This window comes from Marmota flaviventris, chromosome 1 (genome assembly GCF_047511675.1).
Source record: "Marmota flaviventris isolate mMarFla1 chromosome 1, mMarFla1.hap1, whole genome shotgun sequence".
NCBI lineage: Eukaryota > Metazoa > Chordata > Mammalia > Rodentia > Sciuridae > Marmota > Marmota flaviventris.
This window is the reverse complement of record NC_092498.1, coordinates 16,002,318-16,021,324: the sequence shown is the minus strand read 5'-3', so window position 1 is coordinate 16,021,324 and position 19,007 is coordinate 16,002,318. Positions and strand designations below refer to the sequence as shown.

Sequence of the window (19,007 nt, the reverse complement as noted above, 5' to 3'; positions counted from 1 at the left end):
GGGCTCTTCCCAGGCTGTCCCCAGAGACCTCCAGGCCCACCTTTCACCCCTGTCAGGCCTCCACAACTATCCTCTGGCCAAATAAGCACCCTGCGGTTCCCAAACCCAAATCTGCTCTGGCCTTGGTGACCTGCACCCTGTTGTCCCCATTCCTGAATGCCCCTCCCTGGCTCTCCACCAGGCCATTCCAGTCCTTCAGATAGCACACAGCTCTGGCCTCCTCCCTCCAAGCTCTAGTTATGGGTCACTGTCTCCCCCTGGGCTTCTACACACCCCTTACCATCAAACTACCTGCCTACTCATTCAACTGTGAGCTTCTGGAAACAGGGACAGTTCCTGTTGCCTGGTAGCCAGCGCAGTGAGTGATATTTGGTAGGAACTCAATTAAACACCTGCTCAAATGAAGGAACGAACAGTGTCAGAGGATACCAGGTTCTGACATGTGTCCAAATCATCCCATCATCTGCTCAAACTCTGCTATTCTTGATCCTGGGACAGTTGTCATCATTTTAAAAGTTCAGGTGTCTCCACCTGTAATTTAGATATGTTGCCCAGAGAAGTTAGGTGAGTGACAGCCCAGCCACTGATAGAGGGCCAGAGTACTGTCCACTGCAGCACAGCTGGGGACAGGGCAGCGATCACAAGCAGGAACAACACCTTCCACTTGTCCCAACTATGTGTGAAATACTATAAAAATTACCCTTAACTCAATCTTCCTTATGACTCTTGTCCTCATTTTAGAAAGGAAATTTGGACACACACACACACACACACACACACACACACGGAGAACACCTGTGAAGGTGAAGGAAGATCAGGGCAATCCTCCTAAGAGATAAGGAATGTCAAAGACTGCCAGCAAACACCAGCAGCCAGGAGACCCCCTGGGCAGGGCTCTCCCCCACAGCCTCAGAGAGAACCAGCCTGCTGACCCAGTCCTTGGACTGCTGGCCTCCAGAAGGGACCCAGCTAAGTTCTGTTGTTCAGGCCAAAAAAGAAGGAACGAAGTAAGGAAGGGAGGGAGGGAGAGAAAAGGAAAGAACAAATGTCTATCTCAACTCTGGCTTTGTGCAGCAATTACACAAGTCTCTCCAACTTTAGAACCTACATTATTTATATGGTCCTAATAACTCTATGCTAAGAGACCTAATTTAAAGTAGACCCAGTCTAGCTGGGCACAGTGACGCACACCTGTAATCCCAGTGGCTCGGAGGCTTAGGCAGGAGGATCATGAGTTCAAAGCCAACCTTGGCAAAAGTAAGATGCTAAGCAACTCAGTGAGACCCTGTCTCTAAATAAAATACAAAACAGAGCTGGGGATGTGGCTCAGTGGTTGAGTGACTCTGAGTTCAATCCCTAGTATCCCCCCCAAAAAAATAAGCCCAGTCTCCAATGTCTGTCAGAATCTAATATGAATGATCCCAGGCCAGCGTGGTGACACACACTTATAAACCTAACTACAACGAAAGCTGAGGAGGCTGAGGCAGAAGAATCAGAGCCCAGGAGTCTGACACCAGCCTGGGTAACAGAGTGAAACCCTGTCTCAAAAAAAGAAAGGAAAAAAAAAAAAAGTTGTCCTCAGAAGAACACACTCCCAAATCAAATATTCCCACAGCTACAGTCCCAACAAATATGAGCACAAAATTCAAATGAAAAAACACACAGGAAAATAAGGTACCATGAAAAGTCAAGCGAATTCCATGGAAAAGCCAAAAGAAACTAAATCAAAGTAATCTCAGATCTCAAAGACTTCAGATATTCTGGGAGACATTTTTAAAATATGTTTAATTCATCTAAAATAATAAGTGGGGATTAAAAACATGAGTTCTGAGCAAGAGACTATGAAAACTGACCAGAAATATTTGAAAAGCAAACAAAGAACACTGAAAAATGAAAATATTGTAATTAAAATTTAAAAACTTAACACACACATCAAACAGCAATTTAGACCCAGCTGAAGTAAGATTTAGTGAACTGAGGGGCACATCTGAAGAAATCAGCTAGAAACAAAGAGATGCAAACATAAGAAAGAAGACAGAATGAGACGTACCTTTGATCAAAATTTTAGAAAAACGTAATGAAGGGAGTCACAGAGAAACAATATTCAAAGAGATAACACTAATAATTTTCCAAGACTAAGGAGACACAAATCCTTCAATTTAGGAAAACCAGGAAATCCCAAACAAGGTGATTTTTTTTTTAAAACCCATACTTATGATATTGTGCCACAGGTCACCAAAGACAAATTATGAGGGCTGGGGCTGTAGCTCAATGGCAGAGCGCTTGCCTAGTGTGCATGAGGCACTGGGTTCCATCTTAGGACCCCGTAAAAGTAAAATAAATAAATAAATTTTTTTTTAAAAAAAAAAGACAAATTATAAAAGCAGTCAGAGAGAGAAGGATGTCGATTACACAAGCAGAGAACTAGTCACAGAATAGAAGCTAGAGGACTAGGGAACAAACTCTTCAAGGAGTTGAGAGAAACTATCTGACATCTCAGACTTGAGCAAAAACTCCCCATCAAGAAGACACATATGGTTTGGTACATGTAATTCCAACTAGCCAGCATGCTGAGGCAGGAGGATCACCATTTTGAGGCCAGCCTGGGCAACTCAGAGAGAGACTGTTTCAAATTACAACTGGGCTGGGGATGTAGCCCAGAGGGAAAGTCCTTGCCTAGTGTGTGCAAGCCTCTGGGTTGGATGCCCAGTACTGAAAGAAGAGAGGAGGCAAGGGGAAGAGGAAGAGGAGGAGGAGGAAGCAGCAGCTACCTGCACCACCTCTAAACGAGGACATCCTTCAAGAACAAAGATAAATTTTCTCAGACAAAAGGTCTGGGAAGAGGAAATAGAGAATAAGTAAATGACAAATAGATGGTAACTCTAAACAAACATTAATGGTACAAATGAATAATAATACTGCTATTTAATTTGTGAGTAAACGAAAGATGCATAAAATAGTATAGCTGCCTAGAAGGTGAAAGAAGGACAGCAGAGGGATCTGTGACTCACCAGTCGAGATGAGAATCAGAGTTAAGACTGGGGCTGGGGCTGGGGCTCAGTGGTACAGAGCTTATCTAACACATGTGAGGCACTGGGCTCGATCCTCAGACCACATAAAAATAAAGAAATGAAAGTATGGGGCCCATCTACAACTACAAATATACACATTAAAACAAAAGTTAAGACAAAACTCTGTGGATAGATTTTGTGTAAATATACTAAAATCTGTAAATAATGCTTAGTCCTATAGACAACATATTTCTAGCTGGTGCCTTTAGCATATGAAAGCCACAAACCTCCATTCTCTTTTCTCTGTGACATGACTTAAAAGATGAACACAGGCTGGGGCTGTAGCTCAGTGGTAGAGCGCTTGCCTAGCATGCCCAAGGCCCCAAGTTCAATCTCTAGCACTGCAAAATTATTTTAAAAAAAGAAAAGAGATACACAGTAAAAGGACACAATTTATTAAATAGAGATTTTAAGTTGTTTCATATGATGTTATTAAATGTTTTTTTGCCTTCAATACAACCTGGCCCTAGGATTCCCTGTGTACGTGCTTTTATGACTTACCTGTCTCAGTCCAAGCACGGGAGAAAGAGAACATGATACTTAATACCAATCCAGTAAAACAGCAGCTGTTCTTCTCTGCAGTAAAGGTTGAAAGGCATATATTCAAGACGTAATACAAATCACAACTCTGTCCAACTGTATAGCATATAAATTTGAAAGTTTTCCTAAGGATGAGTCATTTTATGTGTCTGTTTTAAAACTCTGCTATGATATAACTTGTTTTGAAATGTACGAGCTGAACAAGGAGTGAGATCCCTTTTAAAAGAAATCAGAAACACATTTCAAGTGCACCAGAAGGCTGAGAGAGAGAAAAGTGATGTTGAGTGGCTGATTTATGAACCAGATCTGATGCTACACTTGATCTTAGCCAAAAGGCCAAGAAGAGATCCAGCTCTGATGCAAATGAGAATTAAATCCACCCTGCCTTCAGAGGATAAGGGAGCAAGAAAGGCAAAGTCATCAAAAGGACCAAAAAATAAATAAATAAATCAATCTCCTAACTAGGAAAGCACAGGAACAAAAAAAAAAAAAACTTCACATTGAGAAATGTCAAGCGTGCCAACCTGGGATTTTTTTTTTTTTTTTCCCTTTCTGCCAGGCCCTGGGGGAGAGACAGCAGCTGCAATGCCATGGGGAATTACTTCTGTGGTTAATTCAGGAAGAGGTTAGAAAACCCAGGTGAGTCTCTTTTTCAGCATAAAAGGCATCAGGGACTCTCATCTCAAGCCCTGGGGATCAATTTCCGAGCTCTAAAGCACTAGATCACAAAAGAGTAAAAGGTTCTTTCTTTGACAACAGAGAGAAAGGAACGGGGTTGGGGTGAGACCAAGTGCTTCTCAGACAGTGACGTGCCCACAAATGATGTGGGGACCTTGAAAACATGCCACCACTGCCCAGCAGTTCTGCGATGGGGCCTGGGCTTCAGCTTCGCTCCAGCTGACCGGGGTGTGCCACCCCACTCTAAGTAGCCAACATTGAGGCACCTTCTCTCCTTGAGCCTGCATAAACACATATTTATCAGGCGTCCCCCCCTCCAACCTGGCCATGCTATATGTCACAGCCCAGGAACTGCCCAAGTGCTGCCTCAGAGTGATTAAAAGTCAGTGACGAGGATCCCCAACTATCTAAGACTCACACAAATAAGTATCTTTTTAAGTATCTATTTTTCTATCTGGAACACTTCCCTAAATGTAGTGATCAATCATGGACTTTTCAAGCTAAATGGATCCCTTAAGACCAAGGCCAATTTCCTTCTGGGGCACATGAGACTCAGAGTTTAAGCTGACTTGTTCAAAATAGCACATGGGGCAGAGTCAGCCTGCAAAGACAGGTCCCTGTGTTCTCAGAGGTGGAAGGCTCTTCACACCTTGTTAAATTAGCCCATTTTCTCAAAATAGTTGATAAAGTAAATTGAAAAACATGCCAGATTATGTCATACGATAAGTGAGTTGAAAGCACACACTAAATTTGGTTAATGAAACCCACACAAAGGCATTTTGGACTGTGAGACCCCAGTGACCACCTAGGGACTAGCTCAAGGGTGCTGGAAACACAGGAAATCCTCTGAGGACCGGGGAACCCCGGGGAATGGCAGTGTCGAATGTCTCTAAAGAGCTTCAATCCAAATGGAGCTACTATTTTTGCTTCTCTGCTAAACTGTAGTTTTCAAAACATGATGAGTCATTTCAACTCTGTGGATATTAAACCTACAAAACAAGACACACACCCCCCCACCACAGAATTTTGAAGAGTTTAAAAATAAAAGCAGTCAGATAATAAACTGCTGCCCAACTTGGCAAATCTTTAACAACTTTTCTTCTTCTAGTGCTCAGAATGTCCTATGGAGGTTTTTTGTGCCATTATTAAAACTTCCCTTCCCCAATCCTCACCTTTCATTTTTCTACCCGGTTTAAAAAATAGCATTTTCCCTTTCTTTCTCCAACCCCAACATATGCCAGTATCTTCCCCCAGGTCACCCTCTCCTCCAACTGGTACTGGTGTGTTACTATCAAATAGGAAGTGTATGTATGTGTGTATATGTGTACATACACCCCCCACACACACACACATCAGCTATATAGATAATACCAACATGCAAGTACCCCCAACCCAGTTGAGGTCCTTACCTTTGAGGCCCTGGTGTACCCTTTCCTATCACCTTCCCTTCCCCCTGAGATAACTATCACTTAGAGTTCTGTATTTTTCATATCCTTGGTTTTCTTTATAGTTTTACCACACACATGTATGTTTTCAAACTTTATTCAAAATGGAACTACACTACCTATATTCTTTTTAATTTATTCTGATTTGTTATACATGATGGCAAAATGCAATTCATTTCATATTACACACATAGAGCACAATTTTCAAGACACTGACTGTACACATAGTATTTTCACATCATTCGTGTCTTATACAGGTACTTAGGGTAATGATGTCTAACTCATTCCACCATCATTCCTACCCTTTGCCCCCCCTTTCCCCCTCCCTCCCCTCTGCCCCCTCCAAAGTTCCTCCATTCCTCACATGCTGTCCCCCAAAATCGCCATTATGTGTCAGCATCCTCATATCAAAGAAAACATTCAGCCTTTGGTTTTTGGGGGTTAGCTTGTTTCACTTAGCATTATATTCTCCAACTTCATCCATTTACCTGCAAATGCCATGATTTTATTCTCTTTTAATGCTGAGTGGAACATTATGTGTATGTACCAAAGTTTCCCTATCCATTTATCTACTGAAGGGCATCTAGATTTGGTTCCATAATTTAGCTATTGTGAATTGTGCTGCTATAAACATTGTCCTGTGTCCCTGTAGTATACTGTTTTTAAGTCCATCGGGTATAAACCGAGGAGTGAGGAGTGGGGATAGCTGGGTTAAATGGTGGTTCCATTCCAAGTTTTCCAAGGAATCTCCATACTGCTTTCCAGATTGGCTGCACCAATTGGCAATCCCACCAGCAATGTATGAGTGTGCCATTTCCCCCACATCCTCTCCAACACTTATTGTTGTTTGTATTCTTGATAGCTGCCATTCTGACTGGAGTGAGATGAAATCTTACAGTAGTTTTGATTTGCATTTCTCTAATTGCTACAGATGTTGAACATTTTTTCATATGTTTGTTGTTTGATTGTATAATTTCTTCTGAGAGGTGTCTGTTCAGTTCCTTGACCCATTTATTGATTGGGTTATTTGGTTTTTTGGTGATAAGGTTTTTGAGTGCTTTACATATCCTAGAGACTAGTGCTCTATCTGATGTGCTTATGGTAAAGATTTGCTCCCATTCTGTAGGCTCTCTATTCACCTGATTGTTTCTTTTGCTGAAAAGATGCTTTTAAGTTTGTATCCATCCCATTTATTGATTCTTGTTTTTAATTCTTGCACAACAGGAGTTTTAATAAGAAAGTTGGGGCTTAATCCGACATGATAGAGACTTAGGCATACTTTTTCTTCAATTAGGTACAAGATCTCTGGTTTAATTACTAGGTCCTTGATCCACTTTGAATTGAGTTTTGTGCATGGTGAGAGACAAAGGTTTAATTTCATTTTGTTACATGTGGGTTTTCAGTTTTTCCAGCACCATTTGTTGAAGAGGCAATCTTTTCTCCAATGTACGTTTTTGGCACCTTTGTCTAATGTAAGAAAACTGAAGTTATTTGGGTTAGACTCTATGTCCTCTATTCTGTACCATTGGTCTACAGGTCTATTTTGGTTCCAATACCATGCTGCTTTGTTATTATTGCTCTGTAGTATAGTTTTAGGTCTGGAATAGTAATGTGACCAACTTCACTCTTCTTGCTAAGAATTGCTTTGGCTATTCTGGGTCTCTTATTTTTCCAGATGAATTTCATGACTGCTTTTTCTATTTCTATAAGGAATGCCATTGGGATTTTGACTGGGATTGCATTGAATCTGTATAGTGCTTTTGGTAGTATGGTCATTTTGACAATATTAAATCTGCCTATCCAAGAACAAGGTAGATCTTTCCATCTTCTAAAGTCTTCTTTAATTTCTTTCTTTAGCATGTTGTAGTTTTTATTGTAGATGTCTTTCACCTCTTTCATTAAATTTATTCCCAAGTATTTTTTTTTTGAGGCTATTGTAAATGGGGTGGTTTTCCTAGTTTCAGCGATTTGTCACTGATACCCAAAAATGCCTTTGATTTATGGGTGTTGACTTTATATCCAGCTACTTTGTTGATTCAATTATTAGTTCTAGGAGATTTCTGTTGGAATGTTTTAGGTCTTCTAGACATAGAATCATATCATCTACAAATAGTGATAATTTGAGTTCTTTTCCTATCCGTATCCCTTTAATTTCTTTTGTCTGTCTGATTTCTCTGGCTAAAGTTTCAAGAACTATGTTAAATAGAAGTGGTGACAGAGGGAATCCCTATCTTGTTCCAGTTTTTAGAGGAAATGCTTTCAATTTTTCTCCATTTAGAATGATGTTGGCCTCGGTCTTAGCATAGATAGCCTTAACAATGTTGAGGTATGTTCCTGTTATCCCTAGTTTTTCAAGCGTTTTGAACATGAAGGGATGCCATATTTTTTGTCAAATGCTTTCTTAGCATCTATTGAGATGATCATATGATCTTTACCTTTGAGTCTATGATGTGATGGATTACATTTATTGATTTCTGTATGTTGAACCAACCTTGCATTCCTGGGATGAACCCTACTTGATCATGATGCACTATCTTCTTGATATGTTTTTTTGTATTTGATATGTTTTTGCCAGAATTTTTGCATCCATATTCATTAGAGATATTGGTCTGAAGTTTTCTTTCTTTGATGTGTCTTTGTCTGGTTTGGAATTAGGGTGATATTGGCCTCATAGAATTGTGTTTGGAAGTGTTCCCTCTTTTTCTATTTCATGAAATAGGTTGAGAAGTATTGGTGTTAGTTCTTCTTTAAAGGTCTTGTAGAACTCAGTCATGTATCCATCCGGTCCTGGGCTTTTCTTGGTTGGTAGGCTTCTGATGGCCTCCTCTATTTCCTTGCTTGAGATTGATCCGTTTAAATTGTGTATATCATCCTGATTTGGTTTAGGTATATCATATGCCTCTAGAAATTTGTCGATGTCTTCAATATTTTCTATTTTATCGGAGTACAAATTTCAAAATAATTTCTAATTATCTTATTTTTTATAGTGTCTGCCACCTTTTTCATTACAGATGTTAGTAATTTCTGTTTTCTCTCACCTTTTCTTCGTTAGCATGGCTAATGGTTCATCAATTTTATTTATTTTTTTTCAAAGAACCAACTTTTTTTTGTTAATTTTTTCAATTGTTTATTTTGTTTCAATTCCATTGATTTCAGCTCTAATTTTAATTATTTCCTGTCTCTCTACTGCTTTGGGGGTTGATTTTTTCTTCTCTTTGTAGGGCTTTGAGATGTAATGTTAGGTCATTTATTTGTTGACTTTTTCTTCTTGGAAGGAATGAACTCCATGCAATGAACTTTCCTCTTAGCATTGCCTTCATAGTGTCCCAGAGATTTCAATATGTTGTATCGGTATTCTCATTTATTTCTATGAATTTTTTAATCTCCTCCTTGATATCTTTTCCAACTCACTGTTCATTCAATAGCATATTATTTAGTCTCCAGGTGTTGGACTAGCTTTTATTTTTTATTTTATCCTTGATTTCTAATTTCATTCCATTGTACTATCTATTTTTTTGTATTTACTAAGATTCGCTTTGTAGCATAACATATTTTAGAGAAGGATCCACGTGCTGCTGAGAAGAAAGTATATTCACTCATTGATAGATAATATACTCTATATAAGTTATTGATTATATTATTGAGTTCTATAGTTTGTTTAGCTTTTGTTTGGTAGATCTATCTAGTGGTGAAAGAGGTGTGTTAAAGTCCCCCAGAATTATTGTGTTGTGATCAATTTGACTCTTGAACTTGAGAAGAGTTTGATTGATAAACATAGATGCTCCATTGTTTGGGGCATATATATTTATAATTGTTATGTCTTGTTGATGTATGGTTCCATTATGCAGTATTAAATGTCCATCTTTATCCCTTTTGATTAACTTTGGCTTGAAGTCTACTTTATTTGATATGAGGATGGAAACCCCTACTTGCTTATGTAGGCCATGTGAATAGTATATTTTATCCCAACCCTTCACCTTCAGTCTATGGGCGTCTTTTCCTATGAGATGAGTCACTTGAAGGCAGCATGTTGTTGGGTCTTTTTTTTTTTTAATCCAATCTACCACCCTATGTCTTTTGATTGGTGAGTTTAAGCCACTAACATTTAGGGTTATTACTGAGATATGATTTGTATTACCAGTCATTTTTGTTTATTTTTGGTGTTTAGCTTGACTTAGTTTCTCCTTTGGTTGGCTTTTTCTTTTATTGTAGTTCTTCCTTTTGCAGATTTTCATTGTTGTTTTTCATTTCCTCCTCATGGAATATTTTGCCAAGAATGTTCTGTAGTGCAGGCTTTCTTGCTGTAAAATCTTTTAGCTTTTGTTTATCATGGAAGCTTTTTATTTCATCATCAAATCTGAAGCTTAATTTTGCTGGATATAAGATTCATGGTTGGTGTTCATTATCTTTTAGAGCATGGTATACATTGTTCCAACATCTCCTAGCTTTGAGAGTCTGGATTGAAAAATCTGCTCAGATCCGAATTGGTCTTCCCTTATAAGTAATCTGACTTTTCTCTCTTATAGCCTTTAAAATTCTATCCTTATTCCATATGCTAGGCATTTTCATTATAATGTGTCTTGGTGTAGATCTGTTGTAATTTTGTACATTTGGCCCCCAGGGAGCTTGATGATGTCTTATCATGTCCTTATTGTTGTTATATTTGATTTTTCCAATTCATTCTTCATGCTTAGGAAATTTTCTGATATTATTTCATTGATAAGACTGTGTATTCCTTTGGTTTGAATCTCTGACCTTCCTCTATCCCAATAAATTTTAAATTTGGTCTTTTGATGGTATCCCATAATTCCTGGATGTTCTGTTCATGGTTTCTTACCATCTTCTCTGTAAGGTCAACTTTATTTTCCAGATTGTATATTTTGTCTTCATTGTCTGAGGTTTGTCTTCCAAGTGGTTTAGTCTGTTGGTGATGCTATCTATTGAGTTTTATAATTGGCTTATCGTTTCTTTCATTTCAAGGATTTCTGTTTGAATTTTTTCCAGTATCTCTATTTCTTTCTTAATCTCTTGCAACCTGTATTGCTCTCTTAACTCTTTGTTAGTGTGATCAATGGCTGCCTGAATTTGTTCTCTTATCTCTTTATCTCTTTGGAATGATTGATTTTTGTGTGTATCTGCTTACTTAGGTCATTAATTCCCAAATCATTTTAGTTATGTACATTCTGAACTCTTTCTCTGACATTTCACCTACTTCACTATCTATGGATTCTATTGTTGTAGTGTCTTGGTTTGTTTGGGGCACTTTCCTCCCTTGTTTTTTCATGATGTCTATGTGTCATCCTCTCTTACAGTGTAGATCTCAAATATTACAGTTTCTGCCCTATTGTCTTATAGTGTGCCTACAGGTTACCAATATCTCACATTTAAGGGAGAGATCAATATTATAGCACTCAATGTACCCAACGTGCAACCATATATCAGTTAGCTTCTATTTTTAAATTTACAGTTTTGTCACTATACTCAGAAATGATGAGTTCAGTTATCTTATACTATATAGTCAATAGGCTTGCATGATGGTTTAGTTTCTGATGGTGGAAGGGGAGACTGGGTGGCGGGGGGTGGTGATGGCTGAGATGTTTATGATGTAGGATGTGAGAATATGGAGGTATTAGATTATATGACTAGTGAGAGGATAATTATAACAAGTTGGCTGTTAGTAAGAGAAACAAGAGATAGGCAACCTCTTGTAAGAATCCTTGTTACCTCAGCAACAGGGTAACTGTTAGCACCCCTAGAAGAGATACTTTTGGTGCAGCCAGGCCCCCAGGGACCTTGATGATGTCTTATCATGTCCTTTTTGTTGTCCCATGATACAAGTGGTGATATCCCAGTTTCGTGGCAGCCTCAAGACTGTATGTTTCCTGATGTTGGGCTATGGAGCCATGCTTTGGTGAATAAGGAACCCCAGCACAGGGTGGCTCTCCGCACAGGCACAGGAAGTGCGGGTGGGCTCTGCCTCCAGAACTCCGGGCCACGGTCCTGCTCCTATCTTCTATCATCACTAATTTTTTTCACTCCACATTCTTTTTTTAGATTCATCCCTCTTTTCATGAAGCTATAAGTCTTTATTTTCATTTCAACATCAATCCCATCACAAGAATAGATCAAGTTCATTTATCCATCTACTGTGGATGGACAGTTGGACTAGTGCCAATTTTTGTTAGTGAAAACATTTCAAACATGAATTTTCTTACCCATACTCTGGTACACATACATTCGTGAAAAGTATGTATGTATGTACACATATAACTCTGTGGATATTAAACTTACAAAAGTTGGGGTGTGTGTGTGTGTGTGTGTGTGTGTGTATGTATCTGGGAATAGGAAACTGGCTCAGAAGGCATGTTCATCTGCAACTTTACTAAACACCACCAAGAAGTTTTAAAGTAGTTGAGCCAATTTACACTCCCACTAGTAATGCAGGAGAGCGTGACTTACGAACCCTCACCAATACCTGACACTTTTACCAATCCTGCTGGAGGGAAACCTCATGGTCCTAATTTGCACAGTATTTTTGCATATCTGCTGGCCACTCATGTGGCCTCTTCAGTGTCTTGTCAGTTCTGCAGACCATTTTCCCATTGAGTTGTCCATCGTTTTCATTCTGATTTAGAGATTTGGGCATATTTTGGATCCTAATATCCTGTGTTAGTTATAATTTCTCCTAATTTGTATCTTGTTGCTTGGTTCTCTTTATGGTATCTTTTGATCTCAATTTTAATAGAGTCAAATTTAACAATTTTTACCATTATTGTTTGAGATTCATATTGTATCTTAAGATGGAAGTTTTAAGAAATCATTCTCTGCACTAAAAACTGTGAAACTCTTCTGCACTACTTCTTAAAATTTTTAAAAATTCTGCTTTTTAAATTTAGGACCAAATGTGCCCATGAGTGCGTGTGTGTGTGTTTGTGTGTGCACGTGTGTGTGTGTGTGTGTGTGTACATGAGGTATGATTGTAGACAAGAGTGTCTTAGATCATTGTTTCTCAAAGTATGGTCTTTAAGGTTTTTGTCACTGGTTTGCAGTACTGAGATAAAGTGCTTAAGCCTGACTATCAATCAAGGCACCAGCAGCAGGCAGTGTGGCCTGTTTGGGCTGAAGGCGGGATTTCTATGACGTCCAGTGGCAGAGGGGCAGGATTAGTGATAGAGCCCACAGAAGGATAGCATGTCTGGAAGCAGGGGGGAAAAGCTTTAAAAAAGCACCAAGAAAGCTGGGCATGGTGGCACACACCCATAATTCCAGCAACTTGGGAGGCTGAGACGGGAGGATCATGAGTTCAAAGCCAGCCTCAGCAACTTAGCAAGGCCTTCCGCAACTTAAGAAGACCCTGTATCAAAATAAGAAAATAAAAAGCCGCTGGAGATGCAGCTCAGCAGTTAAGTGCCTTTGGGTTCAATCCCTAGCACCCTCTTCAAAAAAAGAAAAAGAAAAACACCAAGAAGGGATTAGGAGGAGACAGGGACCAGAATACAAGCAGAGAAGCCCTGATGTTGAACAACACCAGGAAGGCCACAGGAAGCCATTGAGGAAGTCATTTAAAGCATGAGAACGACACAATCAGAATTTGTGTTTGGGTTTATTTTTTTTAAAGCCCTTCTCTGTGCTGCTATGTGAAGAACAGGTTAACAGGGGCAAGAGGAAATGAGAGAGCTGTTGTATGGCCACAATAACTGAACTTGAGATGACAGAGGCTTAGTTGGGGTGGAGTATTGGAACTTGCTACCCAGGCTAGTCTGCGGACCATCAGCTTCAGCCGGGAGAGTTTCGGAACTGTCACGTCATTTCAGGCCTGCGTGAAGCCACTCAATCAGAAACTGCTTCTCACAAGATCCCCAGAGGACTTGAGTGCCCATTATGGTGTGAGAAACACCAGAAAGATGTGTTTTAGGGAAATCCACGTGGTGAGATCAAGTATGCAAAGGGATACACGAGCCCAGGATAAGCCTGCAAAAGTGAGAAGTCAGAGGAGGGGGAAAACAGAACAGTAAAATCAGGAAGGGGTCACCTCGGTGAATGAGCCCAGGAGACCAAGAACAAAGGGCTGGAGAGCAGCTGCGAGACAGGATGGCAGGTGTCTCATGGTGGCAGGAATTTCACAGGCCAGGCTGCCGTGTGTTGAAGAATGATGAACTATGTCACACAACATTTTTGAGTTTAGCTGCGTGGGTCAGGGAAGGATGAGAGCTAAGTGCAAGGGTCCAGGGTCACGGTTCTTAGAACTGGTTAAAGACACAGTTTATAAAAATACAAAATCTCAATCTAATCAGGAGAAAAACATCAGACAAACCCAGCAATGGTATTTTATATACCAACTCTCCAAAAATGTCAAGGTCAGAAAAGACCAGAAAAGACTAAGGAGCTATCACAGACAGGAGACTGGGGAGGTATGACAACTAAACGTGCGGTGGGATTCTGCCTTGGATTCCAGAACAGAAGCAGAAAAACTGATGAAACCAGTACAATCTGTAGTTTAGTTCACAGTATGACACCAATAATGATTCCTCAGTTTTGATGACTCTTGTGAGGGCCACATATGAGGTTAACACTGGGGAGAGCTGAACAAGGAGCACGTGGGAACTCTGTGTATTAATTTTCATAATTTGTTATGGTGTCTAAAATTCTTTCAAAACAAAAACTAAAATAGCTGTGTGCACGCACGGGTGCATATGCCCACAATGTTACTTTGGAACCTATGTTTTATCCAACACCAATTCAAATGCAAGTGCAAGAGCCTTTCATTGAAAAATGCTGGGCTAGAGCAACGCCGATGGAAAAATCCAGAGGAGAGGAAGACATGAAGGTGACAGGATGAGGGATGAACCCAGGCGGAGAAGGAAGAAGGAAGTGGAATTGAGGGCGCGTACAGAGACCAGCAAACGGTATAACTTAATGGTGAGAACTCAAGGGAATTTTGACCAGAGGGGCTTCTCTCTCTTTTTCCTAAAAAAAAAAAAAAAGAAAGAAAAAAAAATGAGTTCAGGTCATCCACTGAGACCAGGGCCCAAGTAGGGAGGAGGCAAAGCCCACCAGGAGGGTTGGGGTGAGAGAGAGACCTAGGGAGCAGGGGGAGGGAGCTGCCCACAGAAATGAAGCCAGAGGGCGAGGTTCACCCTGAGAGCTGTACCCCAACCAGAAGGCAGGCTTCCCTGTCATCCTGCAAGAGCAAGACCTGCTGTCCCGGAAGGTTTCAGGATCAGCTGGATGTGGGGCCTGAGAGAGCCACAGAAAAGCCTCAGCCTCAAGGAGAATGACAGTAACCGATTTTCCCCAATATTTTAAGTTCACATCTATTTAAACACTTCTTTTTGAAATCTTCCTTTGATATCTTTTGTTACTTGACTTTTACTAAGTCACAGGTGACATTAAAACATCTGTTGCCCTATTTCACGTCCCTGGTTCCTGACTCACACAGGAGGCATGTGATGTAGCAGAGACGGCTGGACACACGAGCTTCGGGTCCTGGCTCTCACCTGGCTTCACCGTGAGCTCGTTAACTGCTGGCCTTGAACAGCTTGCTTCACTTCCCCAGGCCTCAGTTCTCTCAACTGCTAACAAGAGTCAGCATTCCAGAAAATTGTTACCTGAAAAATGGGTGTTGAAGTTTGCTTTCCAAGTAGAACTGAAATATGACCCCATATTTATGCTAGAAGGTTCTCTCAGCCAGGGTCCTCTAGTGTTTGCAACGGAGACAACTCTGGCTACAGAGTTCAAACAGCAGCCACGATCTGAGCGAGGCTGCAGCTGGAGAGCCAGCTGGGGTTTTGTGCAGCGAGAGTCCTGGACGAGGCCTGAGCCGGCTGGACCCAGCACAGCAACCCAGCACAGCTGGCTGCACCCTCAGGATCCAAAGTCCAGGTGGGGTGTCTGACTGGCCAGGCCTAAGTCACATGCCTTCCTGCTCCATCAATCCTGTGGCCTTCTGACCATCACATGGTGAGAGACTCCCCAGATCTAAAGAGGGGCTTCCCAAAATAACAATGGCCACTTCATCAACAGCTGGGGGAGATTCATTTTTAGCTAAAAAGTCCCAGCTAATAAAAAGCAGGGCTCTTTGGAACTGGTGTTGCACAATCCCTTCCAAACAGGGAGATAATGGGGCCAACGTCTCCAGAACATCCCACAGAAAGAAGAATCAGGCACCGCTCTATCTCCAACTTGCACAGGTCCCCTGGAGAAATCCCCGGTCATCAGTCACACCTTCCACTTCCTCTAGAGACAGGGGCCCAGATACAATTAGTGACTTCACCAGAAAGAATACAACAAGAACTAAGAGGAATTTGAAAAACAACAGCCACAACCAAACAATACTAAAATAATGGTACTGCAAAGCTTTTTGTAAACTCAAACCATTATGGTTAAAATATCAGCATAGGCTTCCTGGTTGGGATGTGGGGAGGCTCTTTGCATGACGTGCTTATTCGAAGAGACGAGACATTAAAATGCTGGTGTGATTCAAGGTACAAGAGTATCATTTGGAAGATGCTGTGCTTTCTCTTTGCTTGGCTTTATTCTTTCCTAAATAAAATTCAGCCCTCTCTTACCAACCTGGAAAGCAAGACTGTCAGCACTTTAAGTAACCAAAATAAACTAAATACTCAATTCACTAAGAACAAAGGCAAAAAAAAAAAAAATTCTCTGTCAGCCATCTGTTTCTAAAATAATTTAATTCAAAACACAGTCCCACAACAAGAGGGAAAAGGACACCATCATCTTCAAGATAATCTTCTGTCTCCAATTACATTGGAGCTCGATGGCACACGACATGCCATGACGGAGCATGAGGCGGCACTTTCCCTGGGGGACCCAGGGACAGCAGAACTCATTTCCACACCAGTGCACCAGCTGGAACAAGGCGACCAGCAGACACTGCAGCCTCCCCAACTGGGTCTAATTCCAGCAAACAGTAAACAGCTTATCTACAGGCTTAAGACCTTAATTCAGCTCCAAATTAAGCTTTTCTTTGATATCAAGTGAGCAAGGAGGCTTAAAAGAGAGAGGGGTCACACTGGTGGGAAGCGCCAGCAGGAGCCAGGGCCCCCAGCCTGGTGGATGTGGGATGCGTTTGCATAACACCCAGCAGCAGCTCCATTTGCTTGGGAAGGATGCTAGAAAAGCTGGCTCAGGAACCAAAAGAGAATGTCCACAGACAACCGGGTGCTGCTAGACTTTCTGAGCAAAGCAGCCCTTTTAGCATCATTACAGTGCAGGGTGGGAAGAAGGCCAAGCAGACTCCACCCTACACCGCATGGACAAAGACCAAGGGGGCAACAGTAAGAAGGGAATGGAGCAGAGTCCCAAGTTAGAGACCACCCGAAGTTTAGACCACAAAACAGTATACAGCTGACAGTATGGTAGGGCAAGAGAGAACCATCAAGGTGACTCGAGGCTGGGCACTGTGACACACCCTATAGTCACAGCTACTCAGAAGGCTGAGGAGGATCACTTGAGCCCAATCTGGGCAGCACAGCAAGATCATATCTCAAAAAAAAAAAAAGAAAGAAAGAAAGAAAAGAAAATGTGACTTGGAGTCACAGTTCCACCACTACTAGACAACTCCACGGAGTACCTACAACAATCCCATGCTCTCCCTCAGACCCATCAACGATGCATGCTCACAGCAAGTTCCCTCTGCTGTTAAGTCTCCCCTCCTTCCTCCCCACCACCACGCTGAATCTGCTGAGAGCCCTGCCTTGCACAGCTAACAGGAGATGGGCTTCCCAGGGTGCTGAGCACAGGAGGTGCTTCTTGGCCCACTCTGGGTGCAGTTCAAGAACCAGAAGAGCCCAGAGCACCCAGCAGCGGTCCTTCAAATCTCTTCTACAGTTTCTGGAGTGGACCTAAGCCCAAGTGCAAAGGGCAATGGCATGAAACTTCCGTACCCTGTACTCAGTCACTGGAGCTGTGGGGCCACCCTCCATGTGCCCAAATCCTGAGGCTGAGAAACTCTGCAACTGCCCCGGGCCTCATCAGAGGTGTCTGCTTCTGGCCATGAGCATGAGTCAGGGCTGTCTCTCGCCATGAGCCATAACCCATCTAAACTCTGATCCACCTCGAGTTTTCTAACATGCAGATCTGCTCAATTCGTGTCAGTATGTCTGCAATTTACCTAAAGGAAAAAAAAAAAGAAAAGAAATGACCTTACCAGGTCATCTCATTCTTAAAATCCTTGATTGAGGGCTGGGGTTGTGGCTCAGTGACAGAGCACTTGTCTAGCACGTGTGAGGCACTAGATTCAATTCTCAGCACTTCATATAAATAAACAGAATAAAGGTCCATCAAAAACTAATAAATATATATATATATATATATATATATATATATATATATTTTTTTTTTTTTTTTTTTTAAATCCTTCATTGGTTTTTAATGGCCTCCAGAAATCCAAAGTCCTCAGCTGGTGGACAGGAGCCCTCATCTGCCATTTACTGCGTGTCCTGCTGGGCACCCTTCCCCACAGCCTGCCCCTTCCAGCCACCCCACCGCCATGGGTTCACAGAGGCTGTTCCCTCCGCCAGACCTTCCTCCTATCAGATCCAGACTCCCCTGTGCCATCTTCCCCAGATGCCTGCCCATGCGTTTCTCTCAAACTTAAGTTGTATTACTGGTTTACTCCCAGCTTCCGTAGAAGGCCCTGAGCTCCTTAGAGGGAGAGGCTATATCTTTCACGGGTCTGTCTCCCGGGCCCAGCCCAAGGCCTAAAGTCCCATAATTCCCTCCTGACCAGGGTAGCTACAGGCAAGGTACAAAGAGTTAACCAAGGCAGAAATGTCCCCTGCTTGTGGACCTTACTGTGGAGGAGACAGATGATGACAGACTGAGAGGGCTGCCTAGGAAATGAGCAAGGAGAATGACAGAGAGGGAAGGTCAGGAAAGGAGGAGGAGCCAGGAAGACAGCAGGAGGCTGCTCCATCAGGGGGCAGCGTGGGCAAAGCCTGAGGTGGGAAAGCATCTAACAGATGTGTGAAGGGGGTGTGGCCGGTGTGAGGGGGCGTGGCTTGTGAAGGGGGTGTGGCCAGCAAGGGAAGCCTTATACAGCAGGACTTGTGTGGAAGGCAGGGAGCCAGCTTGGGGTGGTTGGAAATGGGATTCTAGTGCCCAAGAGAGCATTTGGGCTAATGGTGACGATCACTGAAGTCGACAGATACCATATCAAGGTAGAAAAGAGGGGAAAACTTGTGACTTCCAAACCCCACAATGACACGTTCACTTGAGGAGAGGACTCAGCTATGCAATCATATTGCTATCC

At 41.8% G+C, this 19,007-nt stretch overlaps 1 protein-coding gene and 1 pseudogene across 1 annotated transcript in view; both read right to left on the bottom strand.

Annotated features, from left to right (window-relative positions):
- Kiaa1549 (KIAA1549 ortholog) overlaps positions 1 to 19,007 on the bottom strand; it is a 138,768-nt gene that overhangs the window by 83,654 nt on the left and 36,107 nt on the right. The gene's annotated exons all lie outside the window — the stretch shown is intronic.
- LOC114105675 (U2 spliceosomal RNA) lies at positions 3,814 to 3,959 on the bottom strand (annotated as a pseudogene).